We start from the raw sequence: 26,669 nt of genomic DNA, 5'->3' as shown, positions 1-26,669 counted from the left end.
CTGAATGCCCCCCCCCCAGCCTCTGTATCTGGTCCTTGGAAATTTCCCTAGACCACCCCTTATCTCTTCAGGCCATACTCCTCAATGGCCCTCTTTTGCACCCCAAATATTTTTGCCAGGCTGGAACGTGTCTTGAACTCTCCTAGTGCCCCTTGGTTGTCTGGATGGAGGATGGAGAGTGGTATGTGTAGAAGGCCAGGCTACTGTATAAAGGTAAAATTTACATCCATTGCTCAGCCGGCTTTTGCCTCTGCACACACCTTCCTTGGGCATTTAGCCCTCAGAAGGAAATGTGGTCCTCCTGCTGAAAAAAGTCCCCCCCCGCTGTAATTTAAAGAACTGTCAAGATTATATAAAACAGTTCTATATATAGCCCAAGGCAAAATGAAATTGTTTGCTTGAGCGGGCTGAAGGTGGAGGGGTTGATCACTCTACTCTTCTTCTGCCTGTCCAGCATCCAAACCAAGTGGACTGCCGGAAGAGGGAAACTGCCTCCTCTGTGCTCAGTGAAATTCAGCAAGCTGTCACAGAAGGGACAGAGATATCCATTCATAGGATCACAGAAGAGTAGAGTTGGAAGGGTCTTATAAGGCCATTGAGTCCAACCCATGGCTTAATACAGGGAATCAAGCTAAAGCATGCCTGACAGGTGGCTGTCCAGATGCCTCTTGAATGTCTCCAGTGTTGGAGAGCCCACCACCTCCATAGGTCATTGGTTCCATTGTCATATCGCTCTAGCAGTTAGGATGTTTTTCCTGCTATTCAGTTGAAATCTGGCTTCCTGCAACTTGAGCCTGTTATTCCGTGTCCTGCACTCTGGGATGATCAAGAAGAGATCCTGGCCCTCCTCTGTGTGACAACCTTTCAAGTACGTTGAGAGTGCTATCATATCTCCCCTCAGTCTTCTCTTCTCCAGGCTAAACATGCCCAGTTCTTTCAGTCTCTCCTCACAGGGCTTTGTTTCCAATCCCCTAATCATCCTTGTTGCCCTCCTCTGAACCTGTTCCAGTTTGTCTGCATCCTTCTTAAGGGCCCTCCAGGCTTCACTATCAACCCTTGGCCTCTCCTTGTAGATCACAGCCCCTTCCTCCAAGACACACCTCCTCAGCTTAAATCTTCCTTGAATGCTTTTGCTTGGCTGGTACTGTGAAAGTGACCCCTGCTTACCTATATGGAGAGATCTTTAGCTTTTGGGGGGCTGGAGTGCACCTGCCTGTACAAAGGCAAGAGCTGTATCATTGTGCCACCCGCTTTTGTCTTTGGTTACCCTGGCAACTGTCATGCAGGCCCCAGAAGGTTCCTAAGGAGGGAGTGTGGCTCTCGGGCTGAAAACGTTTCCCTGCTCCTGTTGTACACTATTAATTCATTTTGATAGCTGCCTTGAACATCTCTGGCTGGAAAGACCTGCCTTGGGATATGCATTATGATGGCTGATAAAAGGACTTTTAAAAATAAAGTGAATTTATTAGGTCAGTTCCTATGTGAAGAGAGGAGCAGATTTATTTATGAATTTTGTAAACATAATTGTGTTTTAATGTTTTATTAAATTTGCAAATAATTTGATTTGAATTTGAAAATAAAATGAAAAAGAAGAAGTTGGTGTAAAAATCTCCCAAATAACTAAATAAACAAGTGAACAGAAGTAAAGATTTGACTTGTCAAACGCCCAACCAATATTTTACCTTCCCAGAATGTTCCGGGAGGATCTTTTAAAGTACTGTTTCTCCAGCGACCAGCAGGTGGCACTTGGAGCAACACTCAGTCTGTTTCTCTGCTTATTGACAAGCGCGTCGCTTTCCCCATTCAGCAGGAGGCTACCAGCAGGACTGAAAGAGAGTGAGTGTGCGTGCTTGCCCGGGAGAAGAACTTTTCCTTTGGGAAGCGTGTGGAGGGAAAGAAGCCTGCGTGGTCCCACAGGGCTTCCTCCGTCTTTGGGATTAGCTCCGGACCTCTTTGCATCCCACGTGGCTCTCTTGGAACAGCAGCTTCAGCCCCGAGATCTTCTGGAGAGCCAAGTGGCATTGACAAGGTAAAAAAACACAAAAAACTTGGCTGCAATTTCCAAACCCTGACCCTGCTCATTGCCTCCTTTTACCCAGGAAACTAGTTTTTGGTAATGAAGATGGCCTGCAGGGATTTCCTCCAATCAGGTGTGGTAGGGGGTACTAAATCTGCTAAACCTTGGGGGTTTGAATTTAGGGCAAAGGGTGAAGAAAACATTACTATCATCACGTGGTAATTCTGGAGAGGGGAAAGGGTTAAAGCCTTTTTGAACTGTAATGGGGAGCAGTTTTCAAAGGCAGTGGGGGGGTGCGTGTGCGTGCACGCGCATATAAACGGGTCATAAAATGCAGTTATAGCTCTTGAATTGCATTGATTTCAAACATGTGCTTAGCTCTCCCTGTGAAATCCAGGTGATTTGTAGCTTTACTCCAACCACGTTTATGTCGAAGTCCCATTGCATTCAGTGGGGCTTATTCCTTTGTAGGTGTGTGTTTACTTCTAGAATTGCAGCCTTCAAGGTGCATACTTTGGCTGGATCGTCATGGCCTCATTTTGCAAGAGGAGTTGTTCTGGCTTGGAACACCTGCTGTGTAGTTCCTTGATCCTGGGCAAAAGTGAAAGAAACCTGTGGTGCCTTGCTGCTGTTTCAAAGGGTTGCTGTTGTCTGTGCACATTGCAGTTGGGCTCCCAAATCGTGGATACATTCTCCCTCCTGCTTCTTCTGCAAGGGATCATTTCAGGATTACTCCCCTTGTGTCCCCCCCCAGCCTTTGGAAGTCTCAGAGTCATAGTAAGTGATAAATGTGTGTGTTTAAATGATGGTTGGGGGTGGGTAGGGGATGAACCGTGCTTCTCGTTGGGTTTGAAGTCTCTCACAATTGAAGGCGATACTGGGGAAGCTGGTTCCAGGCAGCATGCAAGCAAAATGTCTGCTTTTTAAAAGAACGCACAGAATTAATTACTCCACATTTTTGGCACTCTGGCAAGATATCTGTTGGGCCGAAGGATGTGTTTCCAGTGAAAATGTGTAGCGTGCATTTGAAAAAAAATATGAATGGATTTGGAAGGGCCTTTCGTTCCTTTGTAGATTGCGCCCCCCAAAAATGAATGGAATACAGCTCCATGTGGATTTTTTGGCAAGCATTCTGGGCTTTGTTTAATTACATTTTTATGCCATCATTACCCAACGGCACTCAAGACAGCGTGCATGGTCTCCCCTCTTTATTCTCACAATAGCCCAGTGAGGTAGGTTCAGCTGAGGAGTAATGACTGGCCAAACTTCACCTGGTGAGCATCATGGCTAAGTGGAGATTGGAACTTGTGTCTCCTTGCTCCTAGGCTGACTTTCTAAGGACTATGCTGCCTGCAGGCAGGATGTTCGATTCCTGACAGCTGCTGCTTTTGGACAGGTGTGCTGTTTTAAGAAGGGGGGGGGAGTGCATCTCCTCCCTGTCATGTTTTGGATCCCATGTGATTATTTCTTAAGGCAGCCTGTATCTGCAACTCTGGTTAACTGGTTCTACACAGTTTGTGATTATTATTATCAGCAGTGAAATGGATCTATGTATTAGGTGTGAACGCTAGAGGCACAAATGACCTTGTGACCTGTGATGATAACATGCTGTGGAAGATAAACAGGTTACCACAAGAAATGGTCTTACAAATCTTTGCTGCTTTGGGAAATTAATCTTAGCCAGAAGTGGACCTGTAGTCCTTGCCTCTTCTAAGAATCTTCCCTCTGCCAAACAGTTTTGGTTTCATGCTTTTGAAGTCTGAGACCCAGGTATGGATTTTTCATCCAACACAATCATACATGGGTTTTTCATTAGAATATTTATGTATTTTCCATGCAGTCCTCTATGGAGGGAAAATTTGCACATTAGAATTGTCCTTGTGTGTCTTGTGTGTGCATGTGCAGGCATATATGTGTGTAGGCAAGCACAGGAGGCAAAGCATCAAAGGGCACATCTTCTAAATATCATTTACAAAAGATTATGTCAAGTTTGTTTCTTCCCATCTTCATCCTTGTTTTCCAGCCTTTATATCCCTGACTTCTTTTTCAGGCACACCTGATTTACTTACGCTGCTCAGTGCTTTGGGGCTTGCAATGTGCTGTATTTCAGCCACCTGGAGTAAAAGTGACCCATGTAACATACTGATGGTTTGTTGCTGGGACTTTGCAGGAAGAGGCAGTGTTACTCCTGGGGTACTTGTGGTTGTGTTTCATGGTTTTCACCAATGGTAGTTGAGTGTTAAATTAGCAGCTCTCCACACAGAGATGTAGAAGTGAGTTTGCTCAAAATTTTTTATTTAATGGATGAATGATGGGGGAGGGATATTTTCCAAATCAGATGATTTTAGGGGTGCAGGGATGGGAAATAGATGGCAACTGGTACAGCAAGAATGTTTAAACTGTTAGGTCTAGTGGAAATGCCAGTTCAGACAGAAAAATGTCTTGGGCCAGCACTGCAGGGTGTGTGTGTGTATGTACATACACAGCAACACTGGAAGCTGCTTTAAACCAGGTCAGACTGTTCAGCCATCTAGCAGCAGATCTCCAGGGTTTCCCTCATCACCTGCAGCCTAATCCTTTTCAACTGTTGCAGACTGAAACTGGGAATGTCCTCCCCTCCTTTTACCATCTTATAATTTTATTTTGCTTATATATATGAGTACTTACAAGGATCTCTATATATGAAACTAGATATACAGCCCTTATTTTACACATTGTTTCCAGAGCTTGGAAACGTTACTTTTTTTGAACTATTTATTTATTTATTTATTATTTCAATTTATATACCACCCTTAGCAGAATAGCTCTCAGGGCGGTGAACAAACAAGTGGCCATGCTGGCTGGGGCTGATGGGAGTTGTAGTTCAAAAAAGTAACTTTTCCAAGCTCTGATTGTTTCCTGTTTCCTAAGGCTGTCATCGTGCTGTGGCACTGCAAACTACAGCATGATGGCAGTCTCCTAAATGCTGTAGGGTTATGGCAGGTGAGGTGGGCGGTGGTGACCAGGCAGCCCAAGCAACCTGCAGGGGAACAGTCATGACAAGGCGGGGCAGCTCCTCAGCAATTGTCTTGCTCTGCTGCCATCGCCACTCACCACATCGACAATGCTGTTTTAGCCTCAGTGGGAGGAGGAGGAGGGAAGTGGCAGGAGAGCAGGCCAGTTACTGAGAAGCTGCCCCGGCTTGTCCTGGGTGTTCTTCCACAGCTCGCATGGGAGAAGCAGGAGGAGGATCTTAAAAGGCTTTTGGCGGCTCTAAGGGGAGGGGTGGTGGTTTACACAAGGGTATTGGGTGGCAGGGTGGGCGGGTGAGCAAAGCGAGCAGGGGCAGCAGCCCTAGTATATGTATGTGTGTTGGGATTACTTTTTAAGATGTTTTTAAAGTTCTTTTAAATATGTTTTTAATATGTTTTCACAGGTGTTTTGTTGTAATATATTTTAAAGTCTGTTTTAAAAAAACCTTTTAGAGTGTTTTTAGTGTTTTTGTTTGCTGCCCTGGGCTCCACCTCCTGTTGGGAGGAAGGGCAAGATATATATTTAATAAATAATAATAATAGAAATGTGGCTGGCAAAATAATTATAAGAGCGAGCTGGAGAATGGAAGGCAAATGAGCTGCCCTTTCTCATGCTCGGTTGGGTCCAGGTCCACAGGGTGGACAGTGTGGGATGTATTTTCCCTTTTTCTTTTTTTTGCCCTCCCTCCCATATATGCCATATCAACTATACCAGCTGTAGGGCCGGTGTAGTTTCTCTATATGTGTTGGAGGAACAGGAGGGCTCTCTGGGCACCTTCTACCTGTGATAGATTCACTTTTAAATGCAAATGAAATTGAATCCCCCCCCCAATTCCTACCTGGGATGCCCCTCTTGGAGACCATAAGATTGCAGCCTTAGAGGACAATTCATTATATGCCATCCACTGAGGATCAGAGGTGTTTCCCAAACTTCTCATGAAATATAGGGCTGTCTAGCTTAAAAGCTAAGAAAATTGAAATGATCAGTGTATACACCTCCTCCTTTCTTAAAACAATCTAAAATGGGGAAGAAGCCTTGAAAGCAAAATATTATGTTTATGAAATTTATTAGGTGCATTACCTACCTCCTCTTTGCTTAAAGGTCCCAGGGTGGGCCGCATAGTTATAAAGCAATGAAATGCAACACATAAATTATGTAATGTAATTATAATTGAAACAACTAAGATCACTCAATCATAACCATTATAAAATCACTAACTGCAGAGTGACATTGTATAAATCTGTTTGATTTATCCATAAAAATGTAAATGTACTGCCTTCAAGTCGATCCCGACTTATGGCGACCCTATGAATAGGGTTTTAATGGTAAGCAGTATTCAGAGAGGGTTTACCATTGCCTCCCTCTGAGGCTAAGAGGCAGTGACTGGCCCAAGGTCACCCAGTGAGCTTCATGGCTGTATCAGGATTCGAACCCTGGTCTCCCAGGTCTTAGTCCAACACCTTAACCACTAAACCACATAAAGAGATCTAATTATTGCTGGCTTTTCTCAAACCGGGGACTGTGCCCTATCCATGAGCTAATCCCCTCTTGGTCTATTCAGGGCATCTCAATTTCTTCACTTCCTGTCATCTTCAGTCAAGAGGATCTCTCTTTTCTTTGCCTGAAATTCTGGAGAGCCATTGCCAGTCAGGTAGACCAGGGATGGGCAACCTGTGGTCCTCCGCATGTTGTTGGACTGCAGTGAGCCTGAGCCCAGCATAGCCCAATGGCCAACGATGACTGGAGTTGGAGTCCAGCAGCATCTGGAGGACCATACTCTCCCCACCCCCCATGCTCTGACTGGGTATAGAGTTGCTTCATATGTTCATCAGGCTGTTCTGAGATGTTTGGGGAACTGGGTGTTCGAAAAGCAGGCAATTTTTCTATAACCCCTATTTGCAGAATCGGTACCAATGGAGGCTGGTGCTCATTAGGCCTGGTGGGGCAGAAGGCAGGGAGCCCAACAGCAGGTGGCGCCAGAGCCAATGACAGGCAGATCCCACAAATTCTTGTTTTGTCCCCTTCCTCCTCCCTGCTGAGTTCTGCAAATGCGACCCTGAGATTGAAGAGGAGGAGGAGGAAGGTGACAGCTGGGGCCTCCCTCTGGACCATTTGCAAGGAAGAAGGCTGGCAGGTGAGGGCTGGTTGCAACTGGTCCCAGGTTCAGTCCCTGGCGGCATCTCCAGGAAGAGCTGGGAGAGATCCCTGGTCTGAAGTCCTGGAGAGCCACTGCCAGTCTGTGTAGACGCTACTGAGCTAGATGGACTAATGGTCTGTCTCAGCACAAGGCAGCTCCCTATGTCATGTGCTGAAGATGCTGATGGGAATCAGCCCACCCCTTTTGCCATCTTAGACCTGCCTCCATACCATCTCAGCTACTTTGGATGGAGAGAGCTAGTGTTTGTCAGGCTTCTGCTTTGCCGTACAACTTTGGTTTGCAGGATCTACCGCCTGGCGTATCTTTATGCAAGGTATGTTGTACAAGGAGATGCCACCAACACTGGGGCTTTTGGCATGGATGTAAAGTCAGTGTTATGTTTGCACCTGTTTTTATTTCAGTCCTTTGTAGCCTTTCATGTGTTTTCTACCTCTCTCTCCTTTCCATAATTTGGTTTCAAAACAAAGCGAGGGCCTTTTGCTTCTTCTGAGACATCTAATCAGTATTGTTAATTGTAATAGGATAGTGACATGAAAGCAGTTTCCCAGTTAGAGCTTTGCTCCTGTATGTGAAGAGAATATTATTTAATTGCCAGCGCAGTCAGTGCCCATGTTGCCTTAGAGCAGGGGTAGCCAATGTGCTGCTTTTTAGATGTTTTGGACTACAGCTCCCATCTTCCCCAGCCAGCCATGGCAAAATGGGCACCATATTGGCTACCCCTGCCTTGCAGAACCCAGTGAGCTTGCAATCTAAAATCTGACACAGGGAAAACTCCAGAGGAAGGGATGGAAATGGAGTTATGGGTAAATAGGGAAGAGATATATGGCTGGGTCATGTGTTTAGGCTTGGGGTGCTTCCAGATATGGGCAGTGTGGCTTAAGCTGGTAGTGGAAAAGCAACTTTGCTTCCAGATTTTGAACCCTGAAGCCACGTTGGCAGTCCCCCTTCAGCCCCAAATGAGTGGGCGGGGGAGGAGATGGTTTTCATTGGGACCACTGTGTGTAGCGAAAGGGTGAAACATTCTCTTCTTTCTCACTGTGCTCCTAATCAGTATTGCTTCACCACTGCCATTTAGGTGGCAAGGGAGAAAAGAAACAGAACTGAGAAGTGCTGTTTGGAAAGGGAAGGGCTAATGTGATCGAGTTGGCTGCTGGAGAGGAGAGGCAGACCATAGAGAAGGAACAGGCTAGAACACAAGGCAGAAAATGGCCCGCTCAGTCTGATCAGCCTGAATAACAGTACGATAGGCACGCTGCACCTGGGGAAATTGCACAGCTATTCCATGGAGTTTTGGGATTGTTGAGCTCTGAAAAGAAAAAGGGAAGCTGAACAGGGAAAATATCAGAGGTGGATTCCCCCCCCCCATGCAGATGCCCCATAAAAAGTAAACAAACAAAGCGTGGGAATTTCACGATAAATGTCCAGTGTAGAAGCAGTAGGGCCTGGGCATTGGGGGTTGAACCAGACGTTCTGGGGAAAGGTGGGTTTTGAGGAAGGATCTGAAGGTGGCATCACACAGGTGTTCTGGGAGATTCTTCCAGGCATAAGGGGAAGCAAGAAAGAGGGCAAAGTCAGGTATGGGGACTCTCAGGCAGTGGAGGATGGTGGACTGCAGGTTGTCGGAAAGGCCATATCAGGATATCCTTATTGCAAGGAACTCTGGACACTGCATGTAGATTCTGCCCCCCCCCATCCACTGTGAGGTAAGTTTGGGAGAGAAAGACTCTGCACTGAAGACCAGCTTGGGGGAGGAGTGTTGTCTGCTGTGATCCTGAGAAGGCAGAATGTGAAGCCGCATCCCCTTCTGTTCATTTCTAGTTCAAAGCACCAGGTCAAACTAACTGAGACATTGTTCCTGAGAATTGCCGGATGATATCTTGCACCCCTCTCATCTTTGCTGAAGAAGAGCTTGGAATAAGATGAAGAGCAGGGATGCCTTTTGTGAGATATGTTGCCGCAAAGTAACCGAAATGATTCTCTGCTTAAATATGACACACCCAGCCTTTTAACCATGCCAGTAAATGTGCTAGCAGTTAAGAGCTGGCTTCTATTGTGTGCGTGACCAGATGTTTTGAAAAAGGTCGTATAAACTCTTTAAAAAGAAACACAATTCTTATTTCCATGTAATTGCAGTCCTTGGAGTGGTTGACCTGAGGCAGCTTAATCTACGTAGTGAGCTGGTTTGTCATGGGAGGGAGTTATGATCTGGATCAGCCCCTTCGCCAATCTGGCGCCCTCCAGATGCTTTGGAGTAGCTCCCATTGCCTGGGGCCGATAGGAATTGCAGCCTGAAACATCTGGAGGGTGACAGGTTGGCACAGACTAATCTAGATAGTTTGTTAAGAGTGGGGGGGGGTTACTTCCAGAATGTCAGTATTTTGTGGGAGAGGTTAAAACACATATGAGGAAATTTTTAAGTTTGTGCTTTAAAGTGGTCTGTCACCCTAGGATAAGAAATCCACTTAAAAAAAAGAGAAACTTGCTCTTTGCCATTAGGAAAGTTGAAAAGTGTGGAACGAATGGATGATTAATAGGGAGATGTATAGACGTCATCTAACCCTCCTGCAAACAAATCAAAATGAATGCTCAATAAAGACAGTTTATAATGTAAGCTTTGTGCAAGCAAATCAGGATTAATAAACAGGTGACCGGGAGGAGTCCAGAGAGTGAGAAGGAATTAGAAGATGCTGAAAAAAATGGAAGACCATCTCCTTGGAACAAATGATTCAAAAACAATGATATCAGTGCTTGATGTCTGTACCTAGTTCCGATGCTGATAATTATTTGAAGAATTTGGAATTTCTCATCAACGGGAGTGGCATAAATGGGGGTGTGGGACAGGGAATTTGGTTAGGCAGGCTGGCCCTAATTCTGAGTTCAGCAAGGGAAGAAAGAAGTGGGTATATTTTTTTAAATAGACAGAGGGCTTTGACAAACAACTTCCTTTGGTTTTGTGACACATTATGCTCCTCTTCTGGAATACTGAGTTTTAAAAGCCAGATATTATACTTTGCTTGGTTTTGATTTCTGTGTGTGTTTGCTTTGAAGGGGAAAAAATGATACAGGTGCCACAATCTCTGAGCGGTGAGAGGTTTCAGGAGTTCCTGGGGTAGTTTACAACGTAATATTAAACAATAACATAATCCTGAAAGGGAGTGAAAAATCAAACAGAAAACAGAACCATTCAATAAAATCAAATGACAGGAGAAGGCCTGTAGCTCACTGGGAGAACATCTGCTTTGCAAGCCAGAGGTCTCAGGTCCAATCCCCAATGGCGTCTCCAGATAGGACTGGGAGAGAACCCTGCTTAAAACCATGGAGAGCTGCCACCAGTCAGTGTAGATAATGCTGAGGTAGTATAGCACAGTGGGGAGGAGAGCTTGGCTGGGAGTCCAGAGTCTGTGAGTTCAAAGATCACCCCACAGTGCAGCCGTGGGCAAGCTGCAGAGTCCCAAGGAGCCCAGTTGTCCCCCAGCTGGCAGTTACAGAGAAGGAAGGAGCTGGCTTGTGCAGCTGTGGCAAGCTGAGCAGGCCCTAGCCAGCTCGGGAGGACTAGCCTCAAGGGAGGCAGTGGTAAACCCACTTCAGTCTGAATACTGCTTACCATGAAAACCCTATTCATAGGGTTGCCGTAAGTCGGGATCGACTTGAAGCAGTCCATTTCCATTTTCCAGGTGGACCAGTATAGAGGGCAGCTTCTTATGTTTGTTATTTATTTATTTATTAGATTTATATCTCACCCTTCCTCCCAGTGGGGACCTAGGGTGGCAAAGAAAACACTAAAAACACTTTAACACATCATAAAAACAGACTTTAAAATATATTACAACAAAACAACCATTAAAAGCATATTAAAACAAGACATCTTTAAAAACATTTTTAAAAACGCTTTAAAACATTTAAAAAAAGCTTTAAAAAGATCTAAAAAAAGTAATTCCAACACAGACGGAGACCGGGATAAGGTCTCAACCTAAAAGGCTGGTTGAGAAAGGAAGGTCTTCAGTATGCACCAGAAAGATAACAGAGATGGCGCCTGTCTAATATTTAAGGGGAGCAAATTCCACAGGGTAGGTGCCACCACACTAAAGGTCTGTTTCCTATGTTGTGTGGAACAGACCTCCTGATAAGATGGTATCTGCAGGAGGCCATCACCTGCAGAGCACAGTGATCGACTGGGTATATAAAGGGTAAGACGGTCTTTCAGGAATCCTGGTTCCAAGCTGTACAGGGCTTTATACACCAAAACTAGAACCTTGAACTTAGCCTGGTAGCTAATAGGCAGCTGTTTATATGTTGATATAAAGCCAAGTGAGTAACAGAATCCATTTAAAGGCCCAGTTTCCTGAACCTTTCCAGAGCAAAACTCTTCATCTTGCCTCCGAAGGGATGAAAGTAGGAGTTCTTGAGTGGGGAAGGGATGGCATGCTGAAGTATCTGGGCTGTTACTAAAAAGGCCCTGCTCCTTATGGATGATAATCCTGCACCCGCAAAAAGTGCTGCCTTTGTTCTGGTAACTTGGATACAGTGGAGGCTTGTGTCTCTGATGTCTGGGCAGTGAATCGGCTCTGGGTTTTAGTGTGAACTTTCAAGGAGCTGTCCAAGGTGCTTCAGCACTGGAGCCATCAGCCCATTGCTTGGATATCTGAAAGATTGTCAGCTCCCATTTGAACCTGCCTGGATAGTTGAATCTTCATCCAAGGTCCCTGCCTTACAAGGTGAGACAAGCATAGGTGGGGACGCTTTAGTAATGGCACCCTCTACCAAAGGTCTGCCAATCACCTTTGTTACTAGGTTTTCACATCAGATGAAGGTCTTTTTATTTACCCAAGCTTTTTGATAAATGTGTGTCACAATCCTATTCCTGTTTATTCAGAAACAACAGAATGAAATTTAACAGGGATAAGTGCAAAGTTCTGCACATAGAACAAAGAAACCAAAGGCACAGTTATAAGATGGTGGATACTTGATTCAGCAATACTACATGTGGGAAGGTTCTTGGGATTGTTGTTGATCACAAGCTGAATATGAGCCAACAGTGCAATTTGGCTGCAAAAAAAGCAAACGCTATATTAGGCTGCATTAACAGAAGTATAGTTTTAAAATCACATGAAATATTGGTTCCCCTCTACTCGGCACTGGTTAGGCCTCGTCTTGAATACTGCGTCTAGTTCTGGTCTCTGCACTCCAAGAAGGATGCAGACAAACTGGAACAGATTCAGAGGAGGGCAACAAGGATGATGAGAGGACTGGAAAAAAAGCCCTATGAGGAGAGATTGAAAGAACGGGGCATGTTTAGCCCTGAGAAGAGAAGACTTGAAGGGATATATGATAGCACTCTTCAAGTACTTGAAAAATTGCCAAACAGAGGAGGGCCAGGATCACTTCTCAATCGTCCCAGTATGCAGGACACGGAATAATGGGCTCAAGTAACAGGAAGCCAGATTTCGGTTGAACATCAGGAAAACCTTCCTAACTGTTAGAGTGGTATGACAATGGTACCAATGACCTCAGGAGGTGGTGGGCTCTCCAACACTGGAGACATTCAAGAGGCAGCTGGACAGCCACCTCTCGGGTATGCTTTAATTTGAATTCCTGCATTGAGCAGGGGGTTGGACTCAATGGCCAACTCTATGATTCTACGATTCTATTCAGAAGTAGGTCCCACTATACTCAGTTGGGATTTATCCCAAGTTAGTGTGCATACAATTACAGCCACAGTGAGGCTGATTTTTATTTCTTGCTTACCAACTGTTTTAGATACTGTTTTCATAGATTGTTGCTTTTTAAATGCTAATCATGCTCTAATGTTGTACATTTGATTTTTGTTATTGTCTCTATGTTTGCATTTCAGTATATATTACGCCACTTTGTAGAAGTTTTAAAATTGAAAAGCAGGTGAGAAATTACTTAAAAATACAATGAAATTAATGAACTAAACTCCAGTACTTCTAGCAGGGCCTCTAACAGCTGGGATTCCTTTGCCTTGTGTTGTAAAATCTGAAGGCTCTAACAACAGGAGTATAGCATAGCAACATGAGGACAGAAGCAACACACATGTATATGCAGTAAGCAGATGCACAGGTAATAACTACAAACTCCAGAAATGCCCTGTGCACATCAGGAAGAGGACTAGGCCAGTGTTCTGGTCCTTGATGTGCTTGCTTTCCACAGCCAGGGAATTTTTGATTTTTGGGAGCATTTAATCATATGATCCCTACTCTTGTATGCTGAAGTGTTACGGTTCTGTCAGAAAGGCACCTTTCACATGCACGCCAGCTCTTGCAGAAAAAGTCTTTCCTTAGCAACAGAGGAAGCTGCCTTATAATGAGTCAGACCATTGGCCTATCCGGCTCAGTACTGTCTACACTGACTGGCAGCAGCTCTCCAGGGTTTCAGACAGGAGTCCCTCCCAGCCCTACCTAGAGATGCCAAGGACTGAGCCCTGGGGCCTTCTGCATGCAAAGCAGATGTTCTACACTGAGCTATGGCCCTTTCCTTGCCAACTCCCCTAAATGACTCTTGTCTGTATAACTAAGATTTATATTATGCATAGGGGTGTTTATCTTCCTATTATTGCCCTTGGAGGTGGTATGTGTGTGGAGGGAGGATATCCTAAAGAGTTCAAACAATAGTGCTGCCTCTGGACTTTGTTAAAAGTTGGAATTAATACATCTGCAGCTGAAACTTGTATTTGTTTATTTTCATGGTCTTTAATGTTTCAGGTATGACTGAGAAGTACTGATTCAGGGCGGGGGATTCAAAGAGGAAGAAAACTGGTTCTTTTTGCCAAAGTAAAACAATTCTGTTCACAGGCTTCTGGGAGGGGAAACTGGCACTACCTATTTTGCAGGTTGACCCTCTGGTCATGGGGAACAAATGGTGCCACTCAGTGCTTTTGGCCCGTGTAAGGCCACAGGCAAGTCAACGAGTTGTCTTGGGATTCTTGCCCACACTAACTTCCAGTAGACCAAGTACAGGCAATGGGTGATTTATACTATATACATATTACATTTCCTTACATATATCTCCCACTGCTCCTCTAGGTCAGGGGTGGGGAACCTCAGACACGGGCCAAAGTGTCCCTCCAGGCTCCTCTCTCTGGCTCTTGGGACTCTCCCCAGGCCATGTCCTTCATCGTCCTTGCTTTGCACCCTCCTTGAGTGGTTTTGCTTGGCTGGGATGTGTTTTTCAACTCTGATCTGATCTTGCTTGCCTGGATGGATTGTATGAGCAGGGCTGTAGTCGTCCGGGGTCTGGGAGGGTCTTAGACCCCTTAATTTTTGGGAGCAGGGTCCCTATGTCTCCAGCATCCTACAAGCCAATCAGCATGAAGGGGGAGTGTGCTGACCACTGAGAAGAGTCTTCTAACTTGCTTCCTTGTTCTTTCCTGCTGATAGTCAATCAGAGTGAAAGGAGGTGAGTCAGCCACTGAGAAGACTCTTCTCAGTAGCTAACATTCTCACTTTTCATGTGGATTGGCTGTTAGGGACGCCTGTTGTTGTGGAAGAAGGCATTAACAAGGATCTCATTCTCAAAAGGGGGGAATGGTTGTGACTAACAGGAAGGAACCCTGCACTTCTGAATTTGCCACTGCACTACTGTGTATGATTGTGTGTTGGAAGGAGTCTACTTTACATTCACTAGCACACCCACTTTTGCCTTTGGTCCTGCTGGCAACTTTGCATTTGGCCCTTGGAATGTTCCCCAGGAGGGAATGCAGCCCTTCGGCTGAAATAGCTGCCCCACCCTTGCTCTAAGTAATTGATTCAATTGTGAAATCTGTTTTCCCATGCCACTTGACCATCTTCGTTTGAAGCTAGTGGCCGTTTCCAGTGGATTCCAAACATCTAGTCATGCCTTGTATGCAGTGGAGGCTGATGGCTCCGATGTCAATGGGACACTGAACCTGGTCTGGGTTTTAGTCTGAACTTTCAGAACCTTGAACAGCGCTTGAAATTTCAGACTGAAACCTGGAATGGATTCACTGCCCTTCTGGTGTTGGAGCCATCGGCCTCCACTGCTTGTATGAAGGAGTTTGTTCTTTTGTCTGACCTGAATCTACTGCCTGTCATTTTTGTCAGATGACCCCCGGACTCTACTACTATCAAAGGCAGAAAAGACTTTTCCCTAGGGATGGAAGGATCTGTCACTTTATTTATTTATTTATTGCATTTGTATACCACCCCATAGATGAAGCTCTCTGGGCGGTTTACAACAATTAAAAACATTAAAAACAAATATACCAATATAACAAATTGCAGTTCTTTCCATTTTTTCCAATCTTAAATTCAGTTTTGCACATTTCTGCAGCAATTTGCTTTTAAAAATAAAAATCCTCATGAAAATTCATCAGGATTGTAGTGGGAATTTGTCACAATAAATATATTTGTGTTGGCAGTTTTGCAAGCAATATCTCCTACACATTTTTGTATGTTATTTTCATGAATGTATTCATTTTTATGCATACTTTTGTTGTCTGGTACATACATTTTTGTAAATATTGGTTGGAGAACTATTGCAAAAGTTGGATAAGTGAGAATTTCAAAGGATGGTTGTCTTTCATTTCTCACATTGTTTTGGAAAGCAAATTGGATAGATTTGGCTTTGAATGGGAACTGAATGAGATTTCTCCCTGACCGCTACTTCTCTATCTACGTTTCTCTTCACCAGGGATGGTGAGCCTGGTGCCCTCTGTAGTGATGAGACTCCCATTCCCATCAGCCTCAGCCAGCAGGTCAGGGATGATGCGTATTGTGCTCCAGCAACATCTGAAGGGCCAGAGGTCTCCCATCCCTGCTCAGTCTACACCATACAGAATTTTACAAACTTCTTTCTGTGTCCCCCTCTTTTTTCATTTACTTCTGATAATTAAGCATCACCAGAAAAGAAACTCTGAATTCTGCATACTATTCCATTTCAAACCAGAGAAAGACCACCTTGGAAGTTAGACTCTTCTCTTACGTCGCCTGATAGAAATGTTTGACACGTGCCAAACTGGGCAGTGTTCAAACGTGTGTAACCCAAGAGTCTGTCTCCCCCTTTCCCAATTCTCTGACCAAATCCACCACTAAAAATGTCTGTGTTATCCTGCTACATAGAGAATTGGGCTTTCTCATTTTAAGGGACGGGGTCGGAAGCTTTGGGGTCGGAAGCTTTTAGGCGGCCTGATTGACGCAAGCTGTTTGCTTTAGAAATAAAAGAAAAAATAGCTCCTTGTTGCATCTCAGACAGTAGTTGTCATTAGCCGGGTGAGGCTGAAGAATAATGTTTCCTGTCACCCTTTTTTCCACAGTACAGTACGGAAGTACCCTTTGACCACCACAACATCATTTTTCACTGGATTGGATTGGCCCTATATCATCCTGACATGCACTGTACTTTAATCTCTGTGTACACATGCTCACAATTAGCTGCGTGGAAGTATTTATTGTTTCCTAAGGTCTTGCTAATAAGATGGATCATAAAGAGAGACTAGTAAGACAGACCTCTGTTCCATCCAGAATACTTTTACTGTAGCTGAACCACAAATCCTATGAGAATGGCAATCTGCTTTGGGATATCATCATATTGTTGTTGGCAAACTCTGGTTCCTGAAAGGCTCATGCTGTTGGAGAGTGGAAATACTCAGCTTCAGATGTTATAAACAAGCGGAACAAGAGGAAGTGCTGAATTTTCTGTCTAGATGCCTCCACACAATCTTTGGAAGTAGTTATGGGTTAGTGTATTTGGGTATATTTTAGCTTTGCAAGCTTTGATCAGTCTTAATTGGTAGATCAATTGACTCAAGCCCAAGCTGGCTGATTGGTAGCAAACTTTCATTAGCAAACATGAGAAGTAACAGTGCAATCCTAAACCCCAGCTTTGCTGATTGGAGGGCGGTTGGAAGGAGCGGAGGTGCCTCTTTGCTGGTGGGGGAGCAGTGCACCACAGAGACTCCTGCTATGGTTGCATGGGGGTTGGCATTAGGCCCTGAAATGAGGCATTCTGGGGATGGGTGTCTTGAAGGCCTTTTGGCCTCAAAACCAAGATGGAAGGAAGCAAGGTTTATTCTAAGCTTTTCTTCCTTCTGTACAAGCAGCCAGCACACTGCCTGCCCCCAAACTAGTGAAGCCATTTGTCCCATAATATACTATTACCCGGGCTTTTTGTGTATGTGTGTGTGTGATGATGCTCACCAGTATGGAGTCAAGGCACCTCTCTTTTTTTGCTGCCCATGCCAGCCATTTTGTGCTGGCACCCATGGCACTCTTACCAAGACACAAGTACTGGCACCTCTTCTCTTTTTTTTAACAACAACAAAAGAATAAGGTTAGGAAGATATCAAAGGAACTGGTATTTATCTTCATTTTCTATTTCTTTTTAACTTTTCTTATCTATTTGTTTTTTAGAAACTACCTAGCTCCTTGTGAAATCTCATGTGTTCAACTGCACAAAAATGTATTTTGCACTGCACACATTTTTTTTGACACTGCACACAACGTGTCTAGCTGCAAATTAGAATAAAGTAAACCTTGGAAGGAAGGCCTCTTTGTTTGTTGGGGAGGTCCCAGAATCAGACTCTCCCTTTTGCCAGACTGAACCTGGCATAACCAATGCCTCGGGCTGGATGTGGCTAGGAACAAACCTGAACTTAATTTAGATAAGGTATATAAAGAAGAGGGGCTGCCTGAGGCCTCAAGTTGCCTTGAGGTCACCTGGAAAAGAAGATCAGAAGAAGATCATGGAAGATTCCTTGTTCTTATTGTTTTGTTTGGTTGTATTCTGTTATTTTTAATGCCGATTAAGTGTTATTTCATTGTTTAGTATTTTAGATCTGTTGTTGTTTCTGTATCATTTTGCTTTGTACATTGCCTAGAGTGGCTGGATGGTCAGCCAGATAGGCAATTAACAAATTGAATAAATAAATAAATAAATAAATAACTAATCTCCCTGCTCACCCCCAAATTAGAACTAATGGCAGAGGAGGGTGGTGGCAGCTGCGGAAAGAATAACAGAAAAGTTCCATGTGGCAAAACAAGGTAAGCCTGACCCCTGCACGCCCTGCCCGACATGGGCTGGCAGGGCTCCACCCCACTTAGGACTGCATTCTAAGGGTGTTCAGGATGGGTTTTTATTGTGGGATCTGTGCTGCTCATGCATACTTGGGTTTTTCAGCGTCATATGACATAATTGCCACCAGAATGCCAGCTGGCATTTCTTTCTCTCTCTCTTTGAGGGCACAGTCCAACCCCCCAGTGTGTAGCAGTGGAGGTTAATAGAGTGGCAGACCCACCACTGCATCTGGAGCCCACATCTCATGCTGGCCAGGGTGGAAGGTGGGTGTTCTGTAGTTTGGCTGGGGCAGCAGAGAGCTCCAGATCAGACCCACTGTGGGAACTTGCTGGTAGTTGAACCAGGTTAGGATCCAGTGGATCTGTTGCTGGCTCAGCTGCACCCCCTTCCGCCCTCTCCCTGCCCAGATAAACACCAGCTACCACCAGCAGTGTTGTCACCAACAGTAGCTTCTGTCCACCTGCAGTATGTGCAGGCACAGTTGAGAGCCCACCCCCACAGCCAGATCCTGGCTCTCTCAGATGGAGGGGCACCTGCACCTAATCCAAACTCCCTGTGGGGTAGCAGATCAGTGGTTTGGATTGCTCTGCCCATCTGGATTTGTCATTTCCAGGGGAAATCTGATATGTTCAATAAAAACTGTTGTCAACAACTCACGTGCACTGTTTCAGTCATCCTTTTACAGTATTAAGTGCCAGTCTCGATGCACGCTCTGGGTATACTTCGGTGCTTCTCTGAGGCTGCTTTGGATGTGGTTGGTGAGTGTAATAAGGGATGAAAAAGCGAGGATGATGATGATTACTTTATTTTCTTGAATTTATATCCTGCCAGAGTGGCAAACACATCAACAAAACAATTTAACAATAACAAAAGTGCATGCTAAAAACAGTGAAAAACATTCTGAAAACAGTTAAAGATGAAAGCATTCTCCCATCCAGTGTAGGGATGGAAAGATCTGTCAATTTCGGTTCTCTCAGTTTCTCACTTTTCCAATGTTAAATTCAGTTCTCCACATTTCTGCAGCAATCTGTGATGGAAAAAAATCCTCATGAAAATTCTCCACCATTTTAGTGTGAATTTCTCCTAATAAACATGTTTTTGTAGGCAGTATTGACAAAGGGACACATTTTTGCAATCCATTTCTCATCACATTATGCCTTCTTGCATGTTGTTTTCACTCATGTATTCATTTTTATGCACTTTCCTCTAATATCTGCATTTTTATGAATGTTGTTTACTTGGTGAACTGCATCCCAAAATTCTAATAAATGCAAATTTCGAAGGATTGCTGTTTTTCAGTTCTCATATTGTTTCAGAAAGTGCAAATTTGATAAATTCTGCTTGAAATATGAACTGAATCGGAATTCTCACCCATCCCTAATCCAGTGATCTCCACATTGCCAGGAACATTCTTCTCCTTAGGAATGGATGGTAGCCAAGGGGTAGACCTTTGCAAGTTGATGGCCCTGGGTTCAATTCCTGGCAATTGCTAGTTAAAAGGATCTGGTAAATTAGTGGTGGGGAGAGCCGACTTCTAAGAGCGGCTGCTAATCAGAGAAGACAATACTTGGCTAAATAAACAAACATTTATTTATTTATTTATTTGGTTCTGCTTATGAATCGCTTCCCATAAAAAATCTCAAAGTGATTTCACAGTCAAAACATCACCAATAAAAATAATTCCATATATGCAAACAATTAAAAAAAACCCAATTCCATATATAAAATAAATTAAAAACAATGTCTTATGTAAAAACAATTTCAAATCCAATATAGATGCAGACTGGGATAATGGCCTGACCTTCCAAGAGGCAGCTCCTATGTCAGTCTATCTAATGAGTGGTTTTCTTGATCATTTTGTAAACCATTTTATCCTTCTTTCAGTGTCTATAATGAGCTTTTGGCTGTGCTGTATGCACTTCTACTTAACTAACCAACTGACTTTTTTTTCATCAGCCCAGAAAGTTAGCAAAAGTCCAGTTCTGTGGAGATGGAGTTGTATTTGTTGGCATGGAATATAGCTTGGTGGTTGTCAAAGATGATGACAAACTAGGAATGCTGCTTTTGTGATGCATTTTAGGGGACAAACTCAAGGCCCCAACTAAGTTCACCAGAACTGAAGCAATCCTCCGTGTTGACTTTTGGATTTAGTCTACTGGAGTAAGCCTCCACAGAGACGTCATTAATGGAATAAGTTTATTGTTAAAAGGTTCCTATTGAGTGGGATACTTCTGGTCTATGGGCCTAATTAGGACCACCAGGCCTCTTGATTTGGCTTTTCAGGCTGTTTCGGCTAAGCCATGCTTACTTGCCTTACACCTGACATCATATATGATATCAGAGAAAGATGGGGCTTGGACAAAAGGAGCTTTGCAGGCATAATGGATCAATGGATCTGCAGAGTCTCATGTGCAGTGCTTCCCAAATAGACAGTATCAGCTGATTGTCAGCAGGTGTCTCCCAAGCAGTAACTATCAGCTGGTTGTCAGCACTTGGGAAATAAGGTGCTCAGCTCTTTCTCTGGCTAGATGTGTACCAGAGGGCTGCACCAGGCTTTCCTCTAGTCCAAGGGAGGAGGGAGTCTAGGTTGCACTTAAGAAGACTGTGTGCCGTTAATTCACCCTGTGGAATATAGAACATGACCTCCTCCTCTTCCTTAAAAATGCAGTACCCTTATTTCTGTTACTGATGCACATATTCCAGTTGGCAAATGTACAAATGGCACAGAAAAATCTCATATTTGGTGACGGTGGCAGGATTTAATGGTAAAAGTCACCCCCATGAACATTTTTTAAAACCTGAGCCCCTTTTTTATATATTGTAATATTTATTTAATATTTAATATTGATTTAATACTTAACCCTTTAAAGTCAAAGAGTGGAAGGAAATGAAGTATGTGAGAAAAATCCCAACTAGTACTATGTCAGGAACATATTCCGTGTTTTACCCTTCTCTATCTATTAAGAAGAAAAGAAACTGCATTTGAAAATGGTCAAAGCGGAGAAAATTATCAATGGGAAGAGAAAAATTGCAGGGAAATTCTTATGGGTGTGGTGCAAGGTTTTTGTCTTGCTTGCCTTGCTTTTGAGAGGGCTGAGAAGCGTTTCTTCACTCTACAAGCCATCTTATTCATTTATTTATTTATCTTATCAGTGTTCTGTGCTCTGCAGCCTTCCCAGGTGCCTGTGTGTCAAGTAAAGTAAATCCTCCCCTGGGCCTTTTTCCAGATCAGGAAGTTAGGGAGGGATCAGATCAGTGAGGGAAGTTAGGGAGGCTGTAGAGAGCTGGAGAAATGTTTACAGGGAAGAAAAACACATCCACTACCCAGTGGAGACTGGTCCATTAGAGTGAATGGGACACTGCCTTACCAACCTCAGTCTGCCCTCAACCAGACCCAACCAACCTGCCCTCTTTCTTATAACCAGTTCAAGGGTTGGGAGGTGGCACTGCCTGTTGGAGCCATTGTCCTCCTCCTCCTCAATCTCTGTATTGCAATTGGAAAACTCAGCAGGGAGGAGGATGGGGACAAAACTTGAATTCATTGGGTCTGGCTGTCATTGACTGTGGCGCCATCTACTGTTGGGCTCCCTGCCTTCTGCCCTACCAGTGCAAATGGGCAGCAGCCATCACTATCCTTGGTTATTTCATAATTATAAGGTAAACTCAAAATTCTACATCCACCAAACTTTTAAAGAAATTCTCCAGTGCCCTGAGAATGTTGAAGTAAAATGGAAGCCACTTTCTTAGAGGAAAAATATTTTTGGGAAGCTAGAGGACAGATTTCAGCGCAGCATGAAATTCAACTATACAACCATTCTAGGGTCACAGTCATATCTTTTGGGCCTTTCTGATGTTTTGCAGCCGACTCAGATGTGGTTCCAGAAATGGATGATTTAGTTGTGCTCTCTCATTGCCTATTCTGCTTTAAGCTGGCCCTGCAAAAGCAGCTCTGCTTCCGGCTTCTTGTACTGAGGGCACATCTGCACAATACATTGTAAGCAGTATCATACTACCAGTGGTGACTGGTGGCTGGTGCTTCAGCACCTTGGACACCTACTTGAAAGTTTGGACTAAAACCTGGAATGGATTCCACTGTCCTACTGACATGGAGCCACCAGATGCCACTGCATACTACTTTAAATACTCATGGCTTACCCCAAAGAATCCTGGGAACTGTAGCTTGTACAGGGTGCCGAGAGTTGTTAGGAGACCCCTATTCCACTAACAGAGCTACAATTCCCAGAGTGGTTTAATAGTCAATCCCTCTTCCCAGGGAACTCTGGAAATTGTAGATCTGTCAATAGGGGAATAGGGGTCTCCTAAGAACTCTCAGCACCTTTTACAACCTGTAGTTTGCAGGAATCTTTGGAGGAAGCCATGGCTGTTTCAAGTGGTATGATACTAACTGCTTTAAATGTATAGTGTGGATAGGGCTGCTCTGTAGCCACCTACAGTACCGGCATTTAGGCATCTGCTTAAAACATCTGTTCACCCAGGCTTTATTTCGCTGAAGGGGTTACGCTGCTATGTTCATCTGATCTACTGATTTGTGATGCATGCTGTACTTTTTAAATGAATGTTATTTTACTGTTGATTTCTGCTGTTCACTGTCATGATATATATTTTTTCTTAATGTTGGCAGGATATACTTTTTGTTTGGTTGTTGTTGTTGTTATGTGCCTTCAAGTTGAGTTCGACTTATGGCGACCCTACGTATCAGTGACCTCCAATAGCATCTTTATGGAATCAACCAATCTCTTCTTTGGCCTTCCTCTTTTTCTACTCCCTTCTGTTTTTCCCAGCATTAGTGTCTTTTCTAGTGAATCATGTCTTCTCATCATGTGTCTAAAGTATGATAACCTCAGTTTTCATCATTTTAGCTTCTAGTGACAGTTCTGGTTTAATTTCTTCTAACACCCAATTATTTGTCTTTTTTGCAGTCCATGGTATGGACAAACCTCTCCTCCAACACCACATTTCAAATGAGTTGATCTTTCTCTTATCCGCTTTTTTCACTGTCCAACTTTCACATCATACATAGAGATCAGGAATACCATGGTCTGCATGATCCTGACTTTAGTGTTCAGTGATACATCTTTGCTCCAACCATCAGGAAATGACAAGGAAACAAATTAGAAGACTCTTCTCAGTGGCTAGCACACTCCCCTGTGATTGGCTCACAGGACATTGGAGACATAGGGACCTTGCTGAGATCTGGCTCTCAAAAAAGTAAAGGGTCTAAGATCGCCTGAGACCCTGGATGACTTTGTTGTTGTTATATGCCTTCAAGTCAATTATGACTTATGGCAACCCTATGAATCGGCGACTTCCAATAGCATCTGTTATAAACCACCTGCTTGTGTTGCATTTTGGATACTCTGTTCATAGGGTTTTCCTATGAACTTGCCTTCCTCTGAGTCTGGATGCATCCTAATCTGGTGTCTCAGCTTTGACCATTCCTCCTTGGGTGTCCCTGCTAGGAGTCGAGGCTCTTGCTCTAGCCTCCTGACGGCATTGCTCTCAGCTGCTTTGACACTGTGCAGAGGAGGTTATGGCAGCAGCTGGGGGGGGGGAAGAGATAGTAACCATCAACCAACAGTCACCAGCAAAATTGCTTGCTTTCCCTGCATGTGGGTTTTTCAGCCCACACAAATTTAGGAACATAGGAAGCTACCTTATACTGAGGCAGACTATTGATCGGTCTGGTTCTGCACTGACTATCCAAAGATAGGGAACCTGTGGCCCTCCAGGGATAGTTGGATTTATTTTATTTATTTATTTATTTATTATACTTTTAGACCGCCCTTTAGCGCCAAGCTCTCAGGGCAGTGTACAACAGAATAAAACTACATTAAAATACAGGTGAGTGTGTGTACAATACAACTATAAAAACGTTTTAAAAGCAAGGTTAAGACAAAGATTAAAATAAAATTACAATTAAAATTAAAAATTAAAATGCCTGGGCAAAGAGGTAGGTCTTTACCTGGCGCCGAAAAGATAACAAAGAAGGCGCCAGGCGTATCTCATCAGGGAGGGCGTTCCATAATTTGGGGGCCACCACTGAGAAGGCCCTAGATCTAGTTATTGCTCTCCGGGCCTCCCTATGAGTTGGGACCCGGAGAAGGGCCTTCGACGTCGAGCGTAGCGAACGGGTAGGTACATAGCGGGAGAGGCATTCCACCAGGTATTGTGGTCCGATGCCATTAAGGGCTTTATAGGTAAGAACCAACACTTTGAATCTGGCCCGGAAACATATTGGTAGCCAGTGCAGTTGGGCCAGGACAGGTGTTATATGGTCAGATTTTTTAGTCCAAGTAAGAACTCTGGCCGCAGCATTCTGCACCAGCTGAAGTTTCCGAACCGTCTTCAAAGGTAACCCTACGTAGAGTGCATTACAGTAGTCCAATCTAGAGGTTACCAGAGCATGGATAACTGTGGTGAGGTTCTCCCTGTCCAGGTAGGGTCGTAGTTGGGCTACCAGCCGAAGCTGGTAGAACGCATTCCGTGCCACCGAGGCTACCTGAGCCTCCAGTGACAGGAGCAGATCTAATAAGACCCCCAAACTACGGACCTGCTCCTTTAGGGGGAGTGTAACCCCATCTAGGGCAGGTTGGACATCAACCATCTGGACTGAGAGCCCCCCCACCAACAGCATCTCAGTCACATCATCCTTGACCTATCACCGAATGGGCTGGGACTGATGGGCGATGAGGGTTGGCATCTGGAGGGCCACAGGTTCCCCATCCTGATCTAGACTGACTGGCAGTGGCAGCTGGTGGTTCCCTGTCAGTAGGGCAGTGGAATCTGCTCCAGGTTTTAGTCTGAACTTTCAAGAGTGGATTCCACTGCCCCACTGACATGAAACCACTAGCCACCACTGCTGACTGGCAGTGGCTGTTCAGAATATTTTTCCCAGAAACCAGTCCATCCCTCAGCCTTGATAGACCAGAGAACATTAAGCAGACTGTCCCACTCCTGCAAGGTGACAGCAGATTTATGAGAAGCTGATTGAGAAAATTATAGGTGATCAGAGTGTGCCTTCCCTTTTAATCTAGAAAAGCGGGATCTGTCTCCCAGTATCAAAGCACAGGTGGACAGCTTATGCACGGAGTACTTGTCAAGATAATGTTGGCGTTTTCTCGATGGATAAAAGACTGCTGTGTCTCGTTTTGAGGCAACACCTTCTTTCATCTGAAATGCTTCTCTCTGAAAAACGTCTGGAATTCTGCACTGTGTTTCTGCTACTTCAAACAATGCTTTGCAACTCATTCTTTTTCCCACTTTGACCAACCGCACTAGATAACAAAGTCCCATTAAAGTAAGATGACAGGCTTTCTAATCCCTCTCCTCTCAGGGCTCTGGCTGTCTTGCTGGTAAGTAAGAATGCTCCACGCGAGAGCTTTTGTGACTGATGCGCTCCCAGCAACTTCCTGTTGGGTGCAACAGACTAATTCCAACACTCTTCAGAGTTGGCTTGTCTCTCCCCCTTGTGTCCATTCAGTTTTCTCCTTGCAATATGTCTTGAAGGCTTCCTTATCTTACACCCCACTCTGTTGCTAAGGCTTGGTTGGTAACTACATTGCCTTTTCCCTCCTTAAGACAACGTTCCCCGCATGAACCGACCTGGATCCTGAGATCAACCTCTGAGGCCCTTCCCTGTGTCCTCCTCCAAGAGATATTCAGAGGGTGGCAATGACAGAACAGGTCTTTTCTGCGGTGGCCCCCTGATTATGGGCTGTTCTCTCCTCAGGGAGACTTGCTGTCATCCTTCTGGTGCCAGGCAAAGACTTTTTTTTTCCTTTGGGCATTTGGACATCACTCATGGTCAGGCTTTTTCCATTTTAATGGATTTTTATAGTATACAGTATTGTTTGTTCCTATAATCTAATTATTATTATTATTATTATTATTCCAGTTTTATAGAGGGAGTTGAGGACTAGCACAACACATTGGTAGCTTGTTCACCTGGTATAACTCTCTTGGCTTTTATGCAGGTGAAACTTTCATGTTATATAAGATCGTTAAATGACCCTCGATCTGCTCATTTACCGTAGCTCAGTGCAAAAGCATCTCATTTGCTTGCACCAATCCCCAGCATCTCCAGGGCTGGGAAAAAAACTGCCTGAAACCCTGCAGAGCTGCTGCCAGTCAGCGTAGACCAGTGGCTCCTGAACTCCCCCCCCACAGACTGCTTGAAAATTGCTGAGGGTCTTGATGGACCACCTAATGAATTTTCTCCCTGTTGTAGCAACTGTAATGCCCTGTGCTAGATACTTTAGGAATTTTAATTGTATTTTCTTGCTTCTTATGTTTCATAATGTATTTGATTGTAAAACGGAAACTGTACTACAATAAAATCCAATATCAGATATAAAAGAAGCAATAAAATACAGTTAAAAATCAATATGGATGTTTAATGTGATGACTGTG

General features: G+C 44.2%; 1 protein-coding gene across 4 annotated transcripts in view; it reads left to right on the top strand.

The window, feature by feature from the left end:
* Nucleotides 1-1,941: 1,941 nt before the first annotated feature.
* The window catches only part of THSD4 (thrombospondin type 1 domain containing 4), a 699,350-nt gene continuing 674,622 nt past the window's right edge, over nt 1,942-26,669 (top strand). For 3 of the 4 annotated variants that reach the window (XM_061595167.1, XM_061595165.1, XM_061595163.1), the window contains exons 1-2: nt 1,961-2,029; nt 2,684-2,794. The gene's annotated coding sequence lies outside the window, so the exon portion shown is untranslated. Of the gene's footprint in view, nt 2,030-2,683; nt 2,795-26,669 lie in introns of all 4 variants that reach the window. The other variant, XM_061595164.1, reaches the window with a different exon arrangement.

Source organism: Rhineura floridana, chromosome 14 (genome assembly GCF_030035675.1).
Source record: "Rhineura floridana isolate rRhiFlo1 chromosome 14, rRhiFlo1.hap2, whole genome shotgun sequence".
Lineage (NCBI taxonomy): Eukaryota > Metazoa > Chordata > Lepidosauria > Squamata > Rhineuridae > Rhineura > Rhineura floridana.
Note: the sequence above shows the minus strand (reverse complement) of the source record. Positions and strands in the feature narration are given on the sequence as shown.